The 21,166-nt window shown below is 41.3% G+C and overlaps 2 long non-coding RNA genes across 2 annotated transcripts in view; one reads left to right on the top strand and one right to left on the bottom strand.

The window, feature by feature from the left end:
• Positions 1 to 872, top strand: part of LOC124260536 — a 97,230-nt gene extending 96,358 nt beyond the window's left edge. The window contains exon 6 of the long non-coding RNA XR_006894118.1: positions 699 to 872. This is a non-coding gene — a long non-coding RNA (uncharacterized LOC124260536). The remainder of the gene's footprint in view (positions 1 to 698) is intronic.
• Positions 873 to 1,140: 268 nt separating this feature from the next.
• LOC124260516 lies at positions 1,141 to 2,654 on the bottom strand. The gene is made up of 2 exons (XR_006894111.1): positions 2,225 to 2,654; positions 1,141 to 1,685 (listed from the first exon to the last, which is right to left on the bottom strand). It is a non-coding gene; the product is annotated as an uncharacterized LOC124260516 (long non-coding RNA).
• Between the last annotated feature and the right edge of the window lie 18,512 nt (positions 2,655 to 21,166).

The raw sequence follows: 21,166 nt of genomic DNA, 5'->3' as shown, positions 1-21,166 counted from the left end.
ACAGGGATCAGTTCAAGCATTGCTATCAGTTAGATGAGATTTGTATATTGCTGTACTTACTAAACCTGCTGACCTTGATGAGACAGTTTTTGAAGTGGTTTTCTTCTGCCACGGGTCAGTGCACCAGTATGACACAATACACACTCCATTTAGGTTTCTATATTACAGATGTACAGAGCAATTCCATAGCACAATGAAAATAAACAAATTTCCCCTACATCTCTTTGTTTGTGGGATTGAGAACTATAAATATCCTTCATCTACCAGATATTAAACAAATTGTGTATCTACCAGGTTGATTTGTATGCAGTGTGTCTACTGGAGCCGGAGGTCAGGCTTTTACATGATGCATAGTTCCCGCTTAACAATTTTGTAAAATATTCCCAAAATATTTTCATATGACTCAGCTGATGCATTATTTTTTCAAATAAGTGTACCTTGAATAACTCCAGTACATACAGTACACAATTTAAGTTTTCAGACTGCAATCAGCAAAACAATATGCTGGCCTGTCGCAGCCCTTTATGTAGATTATGGAGACAAAATATTTTCATGAATCACATATTTAGAAAATGACTCCCAAGAACATTTATGTGAGTCACCATGACTCACAAGTCTATAAAAACACTGAGAGATCTGACTTTTTTTGTTATTCTTATATTATTGTTATTATGATTATTACTATATTTATGTTTCAGCTGCATAAGATGAAGGTGTACGCGTGACCTCCCCAGTGGTGCTAGTTAAGGGTGTGTAAACCATACAAAGACAAAAGTGGTGCATGATACAGGTTTGGATTATTTTATATACTTTGTATGTGGTTCATGTAATCCACATTTGAGATTGTTGAATAAAATATGTCTTTAGAAACATTTCCTTTTCTTTCCATATAGACATACAGACTATAGACTTTGATGCTTGGAATGAGTGAGTGTGTAAGGTTTTATGCTGTTTTAGCAATATTCCAGCAATACCACAGCGGGGGACACTAGAAATTGACTTCACACATTGTATCCATATAGGGTTTGAACCCAGGTCTTCAGCGTGATGAGTGGACGCTTTAACCATTAGGCTACCCCACCGCCCCACTGATGCTTGGAGGACTGTAATAGTATGGTGTTATGTAAATCGGTGAACTTGTTCCATCTTGGCAGACTATTTTATCTTCTTGTTTTCTGGACATGAGAATACCTGTCCAAAAATAGACATTTTCAAATTAATAGCAAAACTTTATACATAGTGCATGTGTCTAATCAGTGAAAAATGAATTATTTGATGCAGTCCAAAATCTATATTTAAATGTTTGGCTTATGAAACCTATGATAGTGACAAGCATCTGTACAGGAAGTGAGTGTTCTTCCATCACTGCAGCCATGTAAGGTATTCTGGTGTTATGGCAGTCTGTCAGCTGGACGTGAGAGGAGATGGAAATGATGCAGCTCTCACCCCTGGTGGAACCAGCTAACATGGTATGGTGCTGACAAAGCCAGGAACACTCAATAGGGCGAATCTAGTGTTCGATTCCACTATAAATGGTTGCTGTGTCCCAAAGGGACGCAACTCTGCACAGTAATTGCTGCTCCGACTGGGACAGGGTCCTCCATGTCTCTTCTATGGTGGATAGAGGCTGGGAGGGAATCACACACGTACTAGATGCTTGATCTTCCAGCCACACCTCAGTAATACTACATGAACAAAAAATAAGAAAACATTAAAATACAAAGTGCTTAAAATGCCCGTGGTTACGCTTTGCTGCATACAGATACCAGTCGCTTCTAAAAACGTGTTGTATACAAGATTTTGTGTATGTCAAGGCCAGGCGATTGCGAGATCTGTTTACGATCTCCGATTAGTTGTAAATTTCATGTCCATTGCGTCAGTAGTGATGTCATCTTATAAGAACAGCTAGGAGGTCCATCCGGGAACAATGGTCCACTTGTAGCGTTTAAAAAATGAGATATATTTGGTTGGATAACGTTTTGTTTGTTGAAGTTTACGGAACGAGACTGCTTAAAGCGTCAAGCGATTTGAGCGTGCCGATCGTCTATGTTATAGTAGGTGTTAAACAAGAAAGAGGATTAATCACATTATCCATATTTCCATATTAACTTTGTGATTTTGGGGTTTTTTGTTGTGAAACAAACACAGGCTGTTTTTTTATATAAGTTGATGTTTGATGTTTCGTTATTTTAGGAAACTAATTAAATGATGAATCTTATCGTACCTCCTAGCTCCGGATGCTCATCTGCCCAATCACGTGATCAAGTAGCGGAAGAACATTTCTGAGCGCGATTGTAACCTTAACGTATTTTATAACGGACCAGACGAAGAAACGAAAGTCCAAGACGAGCGAGTATCAATGTGTATTGAGGGGCTGCGTAAGTACCACAGTCAGTTCGTGCTGATATGGTCCTGACTTCCGGGTTGTATGAAGCGGCGCTTAATCATATAGAACCTCGTCATTTCAACAGCTGATTTTAAGGACGGTGCGATTTCAACACTATGTTCACACATAGAGTTGATCCTCAGTGACACAGTTAGATTACTTGCTGGTGTGGGTATGAATCAACACTGGGCCAGCCAGCCGAGATCTGTTCATACATACATCTGGTTAGGTCAGCGGTATTGCCTTACTATAGTGTTACCACCAGGACGAGACGGACACCACCACCACCACCCCCCCACCCCCACCACCCCCCTCCCCACCCGCCATAGGAAACATGTATGTATGTGAGTGAGTGAGTGAGTTTTACGACGCTTGTCGCAACACTCAAGAAAAACCGGACGGAATTGACTTCACCCCCTGTACCTGTATGATGTTTCGAAACGCTTTTACCAATAGGCAATCGCACCGCCTAACATCCGTAAAAAACACACACCTTTAATTAATATTTTTCATAAAAATATAATATAATACATTGTTCTCAAAAGTTAATTGTTTGATAACATGATCTACTTGTTTCCCAGTACTCGGCACGAATACATTTAATACCCGTGTATAGAAAAGAATTTGTCAAAACGCAGTTTAAAACATGAAAGAAAAACACCTTTCAAAGCAACATCTGCTCAATTTGAATACAGGTTTTCTCAGAAAATAATAGACGGCCTTCACCTGTAATAAAGTCTCTGGTTGGAGTAAATACAGCTCTACCATGTAATCAAGTGTTTCAAAGCATCGCTCAAAAGAAACCGGTTAAAACTACTTCTTGCCCAGAAAACATCACGTGACTGCCGCTCACGATACGTCCCTTGAATTGTGACGACGTTTGCTCTTCGAGCATTCATTCATGAGTAAGACACATGTTTGTGACAGGTAAACTTCCTCGCTCCGCTGACATGTGTTTCCCAGAGATGATGTCAATAGCAACACTTATAGTTTGATAGATACTTGACAGGCTAGCGTCAGTCGACTGGTAGCTGAGATTCATGACGGGTTTATTTTGGTTGATATACTGTTCTCGACACGACTGTGTCTCTTAACGTGTCAATTTAATTATCTTTACGAGAGAGATAGAGAGAGACAGTGAGTGAGTGAGGTAGCTTGGTTTTAACCCCCAGTCATGTTAGTGTGCTCTACAAACCAATCACAATCAGTGAGTGAGTTTAGTGTTACGCCACACTCTGCAATATTCCAGCTATATAGCGGCGGTCTGTCTGTAAATAATCGAGTCTGGATCAGACAATCCAGTGATCAACAGCATCAGCATCGATCTACGCAATTGGGATACGAAGACACGTGTCAAACAGGTCAGCTAGACCTGACCACCCGATCCCGTTAGTCGCCTCTTACGACAAGCGTGGGTTGCTGAAGATCAATATTAACTCGGATCTTCACGGGTGAATATCAATCAGTAGCCTACAATTAATGATACGAAACGACGCTTGTCGAATCCTGGCACGACAAAGGGACACAACTGATTCCGGTGCCTCCTAATATTATATCCCACATACAGTATTGAAGTCTGGTATTGTTAAACTTGCTTAGTCCGGAAACTTGGCCTCCGGACTCTCCATCAACATGGCAGCGTCTGCGTGTACACAGAGCTTGTGTGCTTGTGCTCAGTCCAAACCCTTTGTCCTACCCACCAACACCTTCAATCTAAACCTTCACTCTACCCAACACTTTCAGTCTAAACCCTTCTCCGTACCATAATCTTCAGTCCAAAACCTTCACTCTACCCAACACTTACAGTCTAAACCCTTCTCCGTACCATAATCTTCAGTACAAACCATTCACTCTACCCAACACTTTCAGTCTAAACCCTTCTCCGTACCATAATCTTCAGTACAAACCATTCACTCTACCTAACACTTTCAGTCTAAACCCTTCTCCGTACCATAATCTTCAGTCCAAACCATTCAGTCTACCCAACACTTTCAGTCTAAACCGTTCTCCGTACCATAATCTTCAGTCCCAGTCTACCCAACATCTTTCAGTCCGTACCAAATCTTCAGTCTACCCAACACTTTCAGTCTAAACCCTTCTCCGTACCATAATCTTCAGTCCAAAACCTTCACTCTACCCAACACTTTCAGTCTAAACCCTTCTCCGTACCATAATCTTCAGTCCAAAACCTTCACTCTACCCAACACTTTCAGTCTAAACCCTTCTCCGTACCATAATCTTCAGTCCAAAACCTTCAGTCTACCCAACACTTTCAGTCTAAACCCTTCTCCGTACCATAATCTTCAGTCCAAAACCTTCACTCTACCCAACACTTTCAGTCTAAACCCTTCTCCGTACCATAATCTTCAGTCCAAAACCTTCACTCTACCCAACACTTTCAGTCTAAACCCTTCTCCGTACCATAATCTTCAGTCTACCCAACACTTTCAGTCTAAACCCTTCTCCGTACCATAATCTTCAGTCCAAAACCTTCACTCTACCCAACACTTTCAGTCTAAACTCTTCTCCGTACCATAATCTTCAGTCCAAAACCTTTAGTCTACCCAACACTTTCAGTCTAAACCCTTCTCCGTACCATAATCTTCAGTTCAAAACCTTCAGTCTACCCAACACTTTCAGTCTAATCCCTTCTCCGTACCATAATCTTCAGTCCAAAACCTTCACTCTACCCAACACTTTCAGTCTAAACCCTTCTCCGTACCATAATCTTCAGTCCAAAACCTTCACTCTAACCAACACTTTCAGTCTAAACCCTTCCCCCTTCCCCAACTGATTTACGGCTTTCAACCTGTCGATCATTCAAACCAGAGGTTGACGTTATGAGCAACAACCAACCAAATCATATAAACTGATATATATCTGATGGAAGGTTCATAAACGACAGACTTTCAGACCTTCCCCGACACGTCATAGAGCAATACTCAACACACTCGAGACTGTCACACACATGCGCTTCCTGCGGTGGGATGTTAGGATCACCCCTTGACGCAAGGGGATGTTGATATCACAAGCGTTTCCTTCATCTAGCACGTGACTGACAACTATATATACTTAAACATCATACTCCAAATACGAATTTCTGGTTTAATTTCCACATCGGAAATTAAACATCTGTCATGCGAATATGGAAATATAATTCAAATGATATCCTTGTGTTCCAGTGTCGGTTACCGTGGATACCAAAACGATTTGGAGTGTTGGTATTTATAGGCAAAAGACAGTGCTGAGACAATGTGAATTATCTTAAATACAGAGAGAGATAGAGATAGAGAGAGAGAGAGAGAGAGAGAGAGAGAGAGAGAGAGAGAGAGAGAGAGAGAGAGAGAGAGAGAGAGAGAGAGAGAGAGAGAGAGAGAGAGTTTAGAATATGTCACATAGGAATGGGGAAGAATTGTTGGGTCGCGAGTAGAGAGCTAGTCGGACAGGTAAGTACACCTGGTTGGCTGATTCATGTTCTACGCCGCTCAGGAGACACTTTTGTTATCACACCGTCAAAAACTCGGTGTACTTGTACATCCGGAACTGTTCACGGTTTTGGCGGACGTGTGAATGAGACTTCCGGGATCAGAATCAAATCGATAAATTTCGTAATACCCACAGTATGGATGCGTGAGTGGACCTCCTAGTGCTAGTCGCGGTATGTACGTGACAGTCGACAGTGTTGAGGTCCTGTCATAGCACCGCATGTCAGAGACAAATCCACTGTCATTCTTTTCTTCTCTCAAGTATGATTTTATTGAGAGGCGTCATATATTCCGATGGATATCAAACCATGCATTACACTTCTTGTTGTCTTCAGTGGTACAACCCCTAAATACTTCACCAACACTAGTGGTACAACCCCTAAATACTTCACCAACAGTAGTGGTACAACCCCTAAATACTTCACTAACAGTAATGGTTTAACTCCTATATACTTCACCGACGACCTCTTTCTCAGCTGCCGGCATGACCCGCGAGTGTTCAGGGGAAGAAATGCCTTGCCTTTGCATGTGTTTGTGGCGGTCGGGGATTGGTTCGTGTGTGTGTGTTTGGTTGGGGGGACGTAGGTAGCCGAAGTTCACCATTTCATGTATGGGAACGTGACAGGATAGCGCGCACGCACACACACACACACACACACACACACACACACACATAGATATATAGATAAACAGCCCGGATGTGCGCAGATACTGGCACGTACGTTTCATGACTAAAGATTTGAACATGACATCAAGAACCGGAACATCCATTTTTTGTCGCAGTACCTTTGTAATATGTTAGATATACAGAACTGCGATATCATGTAAATCACGAACTTCCGGAATCAAGCCGGATGTGGACAGACAGTTCTTTTATACATATTTGTAAAAGCTTTTTATACTTTCATGTTCATCGTAACTATTTAGTAACAGACAGGGTCGTACTGCATGTCCTTCCTCAGCAGGGTCAAATCCTGTGACGAGGTTTGCTACCGCGGTCATAGAGCTGTACTACTGCTTGGGCCAATCAATCAGTCAACCAATCAACCAAACAACAAACGATATTTGTCGTGTATTTGTTTAAACATATTTTAATGTTCAAAAGACATAGGGATTTGGCACAAGTGCACCACTTATGGTCGTTTAACATAATTATACATATTGGGGATGAACAACTTGCAATGGAAGCTTGATATTGTAGAAACATATAGATATATATAGTTTTACTACAGGATATATACAATGTGCTGGAAAGTGAGAAAGGTGTGCATATTTGTGTTATAAAACATTTTCCCATTTTACATGAACGTTAGGTATAAATAGTTAGATTCGCGATAATTATTCATCTTTCTCTTCGCATGCACGGGATATTGCCTTTGTTATAGCAAGGAAAAGATAAACCACTTACCTGATTCCCCTTTTCAGTATATTAATATATTAAAAATATGTTGATACAGTTTATGAGGAACTGGGGGTGATCCGATATTCTTCACAACGCCTCGACCCATAATTCAACTGTCACAAAACCCCGGAAATGTCATCAACGATTTTGTCTCTAATTTCACTTGTCGGAAACTAATGCAAAATGCTATCTACAGGCACGTGTCATCTATTGCGCGTGCGGGTGACAATTTAACTGCATATAATTGCCTGATTGACAGCGAGCAATCAGCGTGTTATTTCCCTGCTAATTAGTAGTAATTACCTGATTAATTCTCTTGCCATCGAACCCGATCGGCTCTTCAGCCAAAGGCCATTTCTCTTTCCGGTCATTTCCGGGTAGCCTCGGGGAACATCGGGTTTAAACCTCGATACATACAACATCAAGGGCAAGTACGAGATTAATCTTATCTGTATGTCTTGTGTGTACTTATTTTGATACTCACGTTTTCAAATAGATCTTGTATGTTGTTATATTGATACACACGTTTCCAAATAGATCTTGTATGTAGTTATATTGATACACACGTTTCCAAATAGATCTTGTGTTAGTTATATTGATACATACGTTTCCAAATTGATATTGTATGTAGTTATATTGATACATACGTTTCCAAATAGATCTTGTGTGTAGTTATATTGATACACACGATCCAAATTGATATTGTATGTAGTTATATTGATACACACGTTTCCAAATAGATCTTGTGTGTAGTTATATTGATACACACGTTTCCAAATAGATCTGTGTGTGTTATATTTATATTGATCCAAACAGATATTGTTTCCAAATAGATCTTGTGTTAGTTATATTGATACACACGTTTCCAAATAGATCTTGTGTGTAGTTATATTGATACACACGTTTCCAAATAGATCTTGTATGTAGTTATATTGATACACACGTTTTTCCAAATGTGATCTTGTGTGTAGTTATATTGATACACACGTTTCCAAATAGATCTTGTGTGTAGTTATATTGATACACACGTTTCCAAATAGATCTTGTGTGTAGTTATATTGATACACACGTTTCCAAATAGATCTTGTGTGTAGTTATATTGATACACACGTTCCAAATAGATCTTGTGTGTAGTTATATTGATACACACGTTCCAAATAGATCTTGTGTGTAGTTATATTGATACACACGTTTCCAAATAGATCTTGTGTGTAGTTATATTGATACACACGTTTCCAAATAGATCTTGTGTGTAGTTATATTGATACACACGTTCCAAATAGATCTTGTGTGTAGTTATATTGATACTTGTGTGTAGTTATATTGATACAATGTTCCAAATAGATCTTGTGTGTAGTTATATTGATACACACGTTCCAAATAGATCTTGTGTGTAGTTATATTGATACACACGTTTCCAAATAGATCTTGTGTGTAGTTATATTGATACACACGTTTCCAAATAGATCTTGTGTGTAGTTATATTGATACACACGTTCCAAATAGATCTTGTGTGTAGTTATATTGATACACACGTTTCCACATCGTTTCCAAATAGATCTTGTGTGTAGTTATATTGATACACACGTTTCCAAATAGATCTTGTGTGTAGTTATATTGATACACACGTTTCCAAATAGATCTTGTGTGTAGTTATATTGATACACACGTTTCCAAATAGATCTTGTGTGTAGTTATATTGATACACACGTTCCAAATAGATCTTGTGTGTAGTTATATTGATACACACGTTTCCAAATAGATCTTGTGTGTAGTTATATTGATACACACGTTTCCAAATAGATCTTGTGTGTAGTTATATTGATACACACGTTTCCAAATAGATCTTGTGTGTAGTTATATTGATACACACGTTTCCAAATAGATCTTGTGTGTAGTTATATTGATACACACGTTTCCAAATAGATCTTGTGTGTAGTTATATTGATACACACGTTCCAAATAGATCTTGTGTGTAGTTATATTGATACACACGTTTCCAAATAGATCTTGTGTGTAGTTATATTGATACACACGTTTCCAAATAGATCTTGTGTGTAGTTATATTGATACACACGTTTCCAAATAGATCTTGTGTGTAGTTATATTGATACACACGTTTCCAAATAGATCTTGTGTGTAGTTATATTGATACACATCTTGTGTTAGTTATATTGATACACACGTTCCAAATAGATCTTGTGTGTAGTTATATTGATATATTGATACACACGTTTCCAAATATATCATGTGTGTAGTTATATTGATACACACGTTTCCAAATAGAAATAGATCTATATGTGTGTAGTTATATTGATACACACACGTTGATACACACGTTTCCAAAAATACCTTGTGTGTAGTTATACAGATATACACGTTTCCTATAATTATTGTGTGGTTATAACAATATACCTACCTGTCCTATAAACCAGGTATATGGCGGTGGTCTATAAATAATCGAGAAGGGACCAGGTAATCCAGTGATTTACATTATGAGCAACGATCTACGCAATTAGGATACAATAACACGTGCCAACCATGTCAGTGAGCTTGACCACCCGATCCCGTTAGTCGCCTCTTACGACAAGCATGGGTTACTGAAGATCAAGTCTAATCCGGATCTTCAAGGGTGTTACCAAACCAACGTGATCTGCACATGATTGCGCGGAAGTGTCATGATCGGTGGCATGAATGAACAGAGAGTGAATGAACGGACACAGGAGAAAAGAACTACACCCGAAATAATGCACGACCGGCGCACATATGCCCCGTAAAAAAACCTGAAACCTATTTCACATAATTTCGTCATCAGTTTCCAACAGGCTGAAACTGACCCGTGATGGATTGTTGCCAGTAACATAGGGAGAGTGGGGACAACAGCGTGCGAAACAACAACAAACAATCCTGAAACCACCGTTATAAGGTGGATCTACCCCATCTGAAACCACCGTTGGGACCTTGTGTCTGTATGCTATAAGCAGGAAACAAAACTTCACATTGCCAATATATGACATCACTGCTACAGTGCCCCAGAACCATGAACTCTTAAAACAGGTAATCAATTCCACCCGTGTTCTCTCTGGTACCTACCGAGCTCTACTCACCGTTATACTTCTACCCGATCTGAAACCACCATTATAATCTACCCAACATCTGAAACCACCGTTATACTCTACCCCATCTGAAACCACCGTTATACTCTACCCGATCTGAAACCACCGTTATACTCTTACCAACCTGAAACCACCATGATAATCTACCCCATCCTGAAACCACCGTTATAATCTACCCCATCTGAAACCACACTTATTCTCTACCCCATCTGAAACCACCGTTATACTCTACCCGATCTGAAACCACCGTTATACTCTTACCAACCTGAAACCACAATGATAATCTACCCCATCTGAAACCACCGTTATAATCTACCCCATCTGAAACAACACTTATTCTCTACCCAATCTGAAACCACCGTTATACTCTACCCCATCCTGAAACCACTATGATAATCTACCCAATCCTGAAACCACCGTTATACTCTTACCAACCTGAAACCACCGTTATACTCTACCCCATCCTGAAACCACCATGATAATCTCCCCCATCTGAAACCACCGTTATACTCTATCCGATCTGAAACCACCGTTATACTCTAACGAACCTGAAACCACAATGATAATCTACCCGATCTGAAACCACCGTTATACTCTACCCCACCTGAAACCACCGTCATACTTTTCCCAACCTGAAACCACCGTTATACTCCACTCAACCTGAAACCACCGTTATAATCTACCCACTCTGAAACCACCGTTATAATCTACCCACTCTGAAACCACCGTTATAATCTACCCAATCTGATACCACCGCTTTAATCTACCCAATCTGAAACCACCGTTATAATCTACCCAACCTGAAGCCACCGTATATACTCTACCCGATCTGAAAACACCGTTATACTCTAGCCAACCTGAAGCCACCGTATATACTCTACCCAATCTGAAACCACCGTTATACTCTACCCCATCTGAAACAACCGTTATACCCCATCCTGAAACCACTAAACCCCATCTGAAAGCCACCGTATATACTCTTACAAACCTGAAACCACCGTTATAATCTTACCCCATCCTGAAACCACCGTTATAATCTACCCCATCTGAAACCACTTACCGATTATACTTCTACCCCATCTGAAACCACCATCTACCAAACCACCATTATACTCTACCCGATCTGAAACCACCGTTATTCTCTACCCCATCTCTACCAACCACTGATAACCTCTTACAATGATACTCTACCCCATCTGAAACCACAACCCAATCTGAAACCACCGTTATAATCTACCCCATCTGAAACCACTGTTATATCTCTACCCGATCTGAAACCACCGTTATACTCTAACCAACCTGAAACCACCCGATCTGAAACCACCGTTATACTCTACCCCACCTGAAACCACCGTTATACTCTTCCCAACCTGAAACCACCGTTATACTCCACTCAACCTGAAACCACCGTTATAATCTACCCCATCTGAAACCACCGTTATTATACTCTACCCCATCTGAAACCACCGTTATACTCTTACCAACCTGAAACCACAATGATAATCTACCCCATCTGAAACCACACTTATTCTCTACCCAATCTGAAACCACCGTTATAATCTACCCCATCTGAAACCACCGTTATACTCTACCCGATCTGAAACCACCGTTATACTCTAACCAACCTGAAACCACAATGATAATCTACCCGATCTGAAACCACCGTTATACTCTACCCCACCTGAAACCACCGTTATACTCTTCCCAACCTGAAACCACCGTTATACTCCACTCAACCTGAAACCACCGTTATAATCTACCCACTCTGAAACCACCGTTATTATACTCTACCCCATCTGAAACCACCGTTATACTCTTACCAACCTGAAACCACAATGATAATCTACCCCATCTGAAACCACACTTATTCTCTACCCAATCTGAAACCACCGTTATAATCTACCCCATCTGAAACCACCGTTATACTCTACCCGATCTGAAACCACCGTTATACTCTAACCAACCTGAAACCACAATGATAATCTACCCGATCTGAAACCACCGTTATACTCTACCCCACCTGAAACCACCGTTATACTCTTCCCAACCTGAAACCACCGTTATACTCCAGCCAACCTGAAACCACCGTTATATTCTACCCAAACTGAAACCATTGTTATAATCTACCCAATCTGAAACCACCGTTATAACTCTACCCCATCTGAAACCACCGTTATACTCTACCCAACCTGAACACCACCGTTATACTCTACCCAATCTGAAACCACCGTTATAATCTACCCAATCTGAAACCACACTTATATTCTCTACCCAATCTGAAACCACCGTTATACTCTACCCAACCTGAAACCACCGTTATATACTCTACCCAATCTGAAACCACCGTTATACTCTACCCTACCTGAAACCACCGTTATACTCTACCCAATCTGAAACCACCGTTATACTCTAGCCAACCTGAAGCCACCGTTATATTCTACCCAAACTGAAACAATTGTTATACTCTACCCAACCTAAAACCACCGTTAAACTCTGTCCCATCTGACACCAACGTTATACTCTACCCAACCTGACACCACCTTACCAAGGCCCCCAACCTGAAACCACCGTTATAATTTACCGCTACCCCGATCTGAAACCACCGTTATGGATCCAATCTGAGACTGAAACCACCGTTATACTCTACCCAATCTGAAACCAACCGTTATACTAGCCTACTGAAACCACTGTTAAATCTTCACCACCAACACCCCTAGGGAAACCACCTGAGCGCCTACCCCCACTACTCCCGTGCCAAGACTTTCCGCCACACTACTCCTTGCCACCCACGCCTGAGCTGCCACTCTTCAAGGCCTGTGTGCAGGCGTTCACAAGCGACACTCTACGGAACTATCGGGGACAGTGAGACCGATAACATCAGAGACGACTCTACTTGGCGAAGAACCATGACTGGTCTACACCTGAAGAACACTGACTGTCTCTACCCCTGAAGAACCCTGACTGTCTACACCACAACTCTGACTGTCTACCCCTAGAACCCTGACTGTCTACCCCTAGAACCCTGACTGTCTACCCCAAGAACCACGACTGTCTACCCCTAGAACCCTGACTGTCTAAACCAAGAACTCTGACTGTCTACTCCAATAACTCTGACTGTCTACACCAAGAACTGTGACTGTCTACACCAAGAACCATGACTGTCTTCCCCAAGAACCATGACTGCCTACACCAAGAACTCTGACTGTCTACCCCTAGAACCATGACTGTCTGCCTCAAGAACCATGACTGCCTACACCAAGAACCATGACTGTCTACACCAATAACTCTGACTGTCTACTCCAAGAACCACGATTGTCTACACCAAGAACTCTGACTGTCTACACCAAGAACCATGATTGTCTACACCAAGAACCATGACTGTCTACACCAAGAACTCTGACTGTCTACTCCAAGAACCACGACTGTCTACACCAATAACTGCGACTGTCTACACCAAGAACCATGACTGTCTACACAAAGAGCCATGACTGTCTACACCAATAACTCTGACTGTCTACTCCAAGAACCACGACTGTCTACACCAAGAACTCTGACTGTCTACACCAGGAACTCTGGCTGTCTACCCGAAGAACCATGACTGTCTACACCAAGAACTCTGACTGTCTACACCAAGAACCACGACTGTCTACACCAAGAACCATGACTGTCTACACCAAGAACTCTGACTGTCTACTCCAAGAACCACGACTGTCTACACCAAGAACTCTGACTGTCTACACCAGGAACTCTGACTGTCTACCCCAAGAACCATGACTGTCTACACCAAGAACCCTGACTGTCTACACCTAGAACCATGACTGTCTACACCAAGAACCATGACTGTCTACACCAAGAACTCTGACTGACTACACCAAGAGCTCTGACTGTATACTCCGTGGGCCTAACCCACGCGCGTGTATAGTCTCCAAGCCGCAGTGAAGTTGCAGACACATCCTCATATATTATTACAGCCAAACAGTCAAAATCTATACCGTGTCAGTGAACTCACGTGAACGAAAGGGTGATAAGAAACTTGGTTGTTTGAAAAAAAACAACAATTTGACAGTTGGGGTTCACTAAAAATACAGATTTACCATTTAAATTGTGTTTCCTACTCTCCTGGGCATTGTTCATATGCAGGGATTAATATTATATAGCAATCAGCTGTTCAGGTGTTTTCTCTGTCTACAGGTGATTCAATTAGAAAGGACCCATTATTATAATTCCATGACATTTTCATGCAGTGGTTGGAATAAATTGTAACTGAAACCATTAACATGTCAGAATGATATATTAGAATACCATGTCATTTTTGTTGCAGCATTTACTACAAATATTTTATGTAAAAATAAAGCTCGAAGCACTTGGAGCCAGTGATTGTTGTTTCCGGATATGTTTAAGCAGGGAACAGTTTGAACAATCACCGTTGATTTCCCTCTATCTTCTGTTTCAGTTCAGAATACGTCATCAAGATAGAATACACCAAGGGAAATATGACCTTTAACGCGTTTTAATATACCGGTTTTAATATACCGGTATGTATCCGTTTCTCTCAACAAACGTTCGCTTGAACAAGGCTTTACTACAGATGAATTCGTGCGGTCACTCACAATTACGGTGAACAATATTGAATGGATTTTTAATAAAGTCACAAACATCAGTCTAGATATATAATGAATATTTTTTTTATAATCAGCGAATGTTATATCAGGATTAAATTAACACTGTGATCTCAAGATACCTGTCTCTTTGATGTTCGATGCCAGTTGATGAATTGCTTAAGCATGTTTCTTTACCTCTGTGGTAAATAATTTGTCTTACGAACTCATTAGATTTCCCGCTATTTCATGTCATAAGTAGTAAGTTACTGTAAGAACTGGTCTCCTGATCCTAGACTCACGAAATCCCAATCCTCACGCCTGAACCGCCGAACACTCATTTTGAACATGTTATATGGCCGCTTGGTTTACCTACACCCGTCCTGATCAAAGGCGTTTCCAAAGGAGGTGTACCTGATTTCCTCCTGACCCCGACTAACTCAGAGCGGCCTGGGTGACGGATATCCTGATGAACTCAGGGATATATACCATGTTACAATGTGATTGCGAATGTGTCTCGAGATGATGAATGAGTGTCCCGAATAAAGAAGCGAAAGCTATTTGTTCTGGATCGTGGTCGACCGTGGTAGGTGAGATCTCTGCTTTATCGGGTCCATGTTGAGGTTCGACCAGTATATACACCATGAAAACCCTTGATCATTTCAGGCGCCGCTAGTCGCACCCCTCGGTACTATATATCATCCCGTTTACTCAATACATGACTCACGTTTTCCAGCATTGTCGACTGCTGGAGCGACATTGTTCAAAATGCGTAAACCCGTTTCAAGTGACCGTCCAAGGGATTCCCAACCCCATAAACCCCCTCTTCCCTTTAACTTTCCAGGTGTCATTACCACCCATGTTTCCCCTTTCTGGCTCCCCCTTGCGCGTGACCGTCTCGCGTCCCCCACACGCCCGCCCCACCCCGCACGCTCCAGCCAAGCGACCCACATGTATGTCTGTATGTATGTATGTCAATGAAAAGCCGTCGGGTGACTTGGGGTTTTGTGGTTAGACTCTATATAGCTGTGTGCGGGGTGCAGGGAGGCCGCCGAGCTGTTAAAGGGTCGGGGTTGAGAGCGAACTATACAGATGTCTATCGGGACGTTTTCGTGCTGGACAACCACGCGAGAAACCATTACTGCACACCGCTGGCTTGAACATTACTGCACATCGTTGGCTTGACAATTACAGCACACCGTTGGCTTGAACATAACTTCACACCGTTGGCTTGAACATTACTTCACACCGTTGGCTTGAACATTACTTCACACCGTTGGCTTGAACATTACTTAACACCGTTGGCTTGAGCATTACTTCACACCGTTGGCTTGAACATTACTTAACACCGTTGGCTTGAGCATTACTTCACACCGTTGGCTTGAACATTACTTCACACCGTTGGCTTGAACATTACTTAACACCGTTGGCTTGAACATTACTTAACACCGTTGGCTTGAACATTACTTCACACCGTTGGCTTGAACATTACTTCACACCGTTGGCTTGAACATTAGTTAACACCGTTAGCTTGAACATTACTTCACACCGTTGGCTTGAACATTACTTAACACCGTTGGCTTGAGCATTACTGCAAACAGGCCATGTTGAAACCCTTGAAATAGGTGGATGGGATTTGAGAACAGGGTACATTGAAACTAACTAACTAACTAGCAGTTTGGTATGTATATCAGTATTATTAATTGTATATTCTTGATTAAAAACGATCGGTGTACTGCTTTGGCCACAGAATACCATCCAAATCTACTGAATGTGTCCGTTTGGAACTGATCCGGACCAAAGGGCAACTGTGATATACCATGAAACAAATACCATGGTGATTTACCCTTTACTGACTGTAATATCACTTCCGGGTTCCGGCGTGTATTGCCCCGTGAGATCATCATTGGAACCTTTGGTCGTCCGAGTTGTCACGCCACAGCAACTGGAAGAATGCATTCTGGGAAAATACAAACTGCAGGTCAAGGTTGTGTCATAAATGCTACCCACATTAATATCTTAATAGACATTGAGCCGATGAAGGTGAAGGACATGTAAAGACTTGAATATAGTACCCTAGTATCATCTTGCCATATACATGTATATGGTTTTAGGTATGAAGTATAAGGAGCACTAGTCTAACCTTTTATTACAGTGTATGCGGTTTAAACAATTTGGTTTGGGCCAATTAGACCGTGGTCGGTAACACAGGTAGCGTTCCACGTCGTCGGGTAACATGACACATACACGCGTCCCCCTCCGTAGCCACCCGCTCTTAACCGTCAGTTCTTTCGAGGTCTGGAGACCTGTACATGTTTTGTTTATTTGTTGCTGAACGTCCAGCTATAGGACGACCAGGCAGATCCAGACAATCCAGTGATCGATGTTGCGGGTACGAGGACACGCTATGAAGCGTTTGGTCACCTCTAGCATGGGTCGGCAGGTACCTAGTCTTAACTGGGAACCTCTTGGAGGTTTCGCTGTGTTATGTCAAGGGAGGTAATGCCAGTTACGTTGATACATGTCGCTGCAGAACTTCAGCGTTACGCTGCCCGAATGTCCCGTTACTATCACCACACTGACTGATAGCTTCTGCCTGTTTCGTCGCCTGCAGGGATTAGAAGGCTCCATCACCTGTTTGGGAGGGAGGGGCAAAAAAGGCCCCAGTAACCTATGCTTGTTGTGTCACTTAAACTGGATTGGGTGGTCATGTGCTCGGACTCGGGTCGTATGACCTGGTGCCTCGATAGTATAGATCGCTGTTATCCTCTCACTCACTGGTTAGGCTGGTTCGGCTGACTGAGTTGAGTTTTACGCCACTTTTAGCAATATTCCAGCAACATCACGACGGGGGACACCTGAAATGGGCTTTACACATTGTACCCATGTGGGGATTCGAACCCGGGTCGACAGCGTGACGAGCGGACACTTTAACCACTAGGCTACCCCACCGCCCCTAGGCTGGTCCGGATTTATGTACAGTGGTATAGCAGGAATATATAGAAGACCAACATTCGCGACATGAAGAACACCCGGTTTAGATTCCCATGCGTGAAAACTGTGCAGTTAATGACCAATAATATATCGCGTTTAAAGGAATGGCGGTGTAAAACTACATTGACCCACAACACCCTTGAGAGTACAAACGGTTGACTCATCTATCACTGACCGTCTCGTCCTTAGATATAACATTATAAAACCCACTCTCAAACATATATGTTAGATTTAATAAACTGGAAAAAGAAAAGAAGATTAAAAGATTTCAATCACACGAAATTTAAAGCGCAGTAAACTCATCCCAACGCTGTAACAATCTGCGTACACTAGCTGACCCACATGAAGGTTTTCTAAAGAAGTTGACTTCGCATAAAGCCGACAACAATAAGGTAATAAATACAATTACCAACAGCATATACACCCGGCAGTATTGTTGAACGACAATGCACAATCTCAAACAATTGTTCGACATGGCAACACAAAGGTTCCTTGTGAAGTGACAATATTCATCGCCAATACATGTACCGTTGAGAGAACGATACAACCCAGCTACACAAGCGGCCGCTCTCAGAACGTAATACGAAATTAACAAGTCGGCTCTTCATTAGAACATATATTAGCATCATATAAACAACACAAAGCAGATTCACGAGGGACTTGAAAGACCAGCGCCGCTTTTTGCACCATATGTGCTACAATGTTTATACCTTTTGTCATATAACAGTAAATAATACGACATATTCATATACTGCCTCACTCCCCGTTGGTCACTTAAAATGGGGTGTTAATATCCCCTAACAAAGGAAAGGCATTCTTTTCCTTTGGTGTAGGCATAAATCACTAATTCGAACAATGGAGGAATATCTTCTCGGGATTGAGATATACATTCATGTCATAGCCCATCAAGTGGAGCGGGTGCAGTTTGTATTGTCAACTCCCTACCTGTGTCACAATGAATTCCATTCAACCACGTGTCTGTAGCGAAATGGATTACTGAAGTGACGAAATCAATCGTGAGTAATATAACATACTAAAATGTACCTCACGGTCTAGCGAGGTCACCGTGTTCACTAGACTGTGTGTGTCCCTGTAGTCTGAACGTCTGACCCTACCCCTCCCCTCCCACTTTGGGAGACCCAGGGGATTATATCGCCGGGCCCTGGTTAAAATAGATATGTAACGGGTATTGAAACATTTCACGCTATTCCAAAAGGGATCCATTGTACCTTATGACTAGGTCAGATGTCACGACCTTGCGAGGTGGTGATTTGGTGTATTCTTGAAGGTGTTACTTGTGAAAGAGTTTAAATTGTAGAAATAAATCAAACGTCCGTTAAACGATATGGCAATCTGTATATACCCAACATGAAGGCTCCTGTACATGAGTTCCAGGGGTGAGTATACATCTCGTTAACGTACATGGTTACAATACGGAGGTCTGGACCACACAAACCAGTGGGTGGCCCCGAGAGGAAGCTCACAGAATCTTCTACTATTTGAACCACCATGTACCCCTTCCAGTCAGTCTCTGCACACAGCAAACAAGGGCTACTGGGTGAAGAGTCGGAATACTGTACGGAGTAGTGTTGGGAATTGGTTAAAATCTCATAATTGATGATTGCTTCATTGCAACCGACCAATCATCGAAAATAATTGGTTAGCGTCATTTATGAAATTTTCCTGTTTATTTTGTTAATGCACAAAAACATAAAGAAAAAACATGTAGTTCTTGGGAGTTTTTTGTGGGGGCAAATTTCACATCTTGCAAGGATGACTAGTATGTTAGGAACATAAATGTCTTGGGGTCTTTAAGATAAATTCATTCATGACTTGGAACGAGCTTGTAGTGCTCAGGAAATGTAACTGACAAAACCAACCTTGTGAAAAATATTGTTAATGCAAAAGGTGTTCCAGAATTGTTTGTGTTCGATTATGAGAAAACATGATCAATTGCTTGGTCGTTTAGTCACTGCGACCAATTTTCGATTATTTCAATTAATCGGACCACCACTAGTACGGAGAAGAACCCGGATACAATGGGGACCTGTTCTGCCCCGGAATACCGGTGGTGCAGAGAGAAAGCAACGGATGGTAACGTTGTTAACAGTTGTATAAATTTGCTCCACCTTTTCTTCATATACTGACATCAATTGATAGTTCTAGTCTGTCAGATTCTGAAACAAATATACCCAATACAGCCCATGCAAATCTACAATATGTGGCAAATCTACATTCCCACAGCTTCTCAAAAATGAAGAAAGACTGTGGGCTACATTTTATAATATTTTGTGAAGACAATTTAGGTATTTTTCCTGTAAAATGTGTTAATTTTATCTTTATATGTCATGTAAATCCAATTACAGTTGGACATTCCTTAAAGTGTAATGCTTTCATCTTGCAGTAGCAAAATTCAAGCGTTCAAATGTGTCATATATCTTGTAACCTAACATGTCTACTACATATCGGGTCATTTAATATCTGATTATCTATCTATCTATCTATCTATCTATCTATCTATCTATCTATCTATCTATCTATCTATCTATCTATCTATCTATCTATCTATCTATCTATCTCTCTATATATATCTTTATCTCATAAATATATATATTTGTACATCTGTTTTGAATTGTTATAGTACTGACGTTGTCAACCCGCCCATTGCCAACGGAATACAGAAAATAAACTAAAAATGAATGACAATATATTAATAGCCTATTTGTCTTTAACGTAGATTCATGAAAGTATATTCTTGTTTACAACAAACAGGGTAAAAGCCTGTATCCTTTATCTTTAAATGAAATGAAAGTGAAAATTGATTAAATATATACACGGATATATTAAGTAAAACATTCTGGGACGAGGCCAAAAATGCGTCTTTAAACGTATACGCTTCGATACGTGCACAGGGCAAGGACGTCATGCCAGCGAGCCCCTACCAGGTATTATAAGAGCTTGTTTAAGCTAAGGGTGTAGTTATACGAGTCGCTAGAGTAGGAAGTTTATCGTGTAACTGACATGATTAATCAATAGTCGTCTCAATGGCCAGCAGCATTGAACCTTGAGTTTTTTCACAAGGCAAATAAGGGTGTTGACGACGACCCACACACCCACGCAGAGCCAGATATGGAATCAAATGAGCGTGAACATGACGCATGAAGGTGTACATGAGTTGAGATAGT

The sequence above is a fragment of the Haliotis rubra genome, unplaced genomic scaffold (assembly GCF_003918875.1).
Source record: "Haliotis rubra isolate DU_JTF1 unplaced genomic scaffold, ASM391887v1 Scf119, whole genome shotgun sequence".
Taxonomy (NCBI): Eukaryota; Metazoa; Mollusca; class Gastropoda; order Lepetellida; family Haliotidae; genus Haliotis; species Haliotis rubra.
The sequence above is the reverse complement of the archived record's forward strand: the minus strand, read 5'-3'. Positions and strand labels throughout refer to the sequence as shown.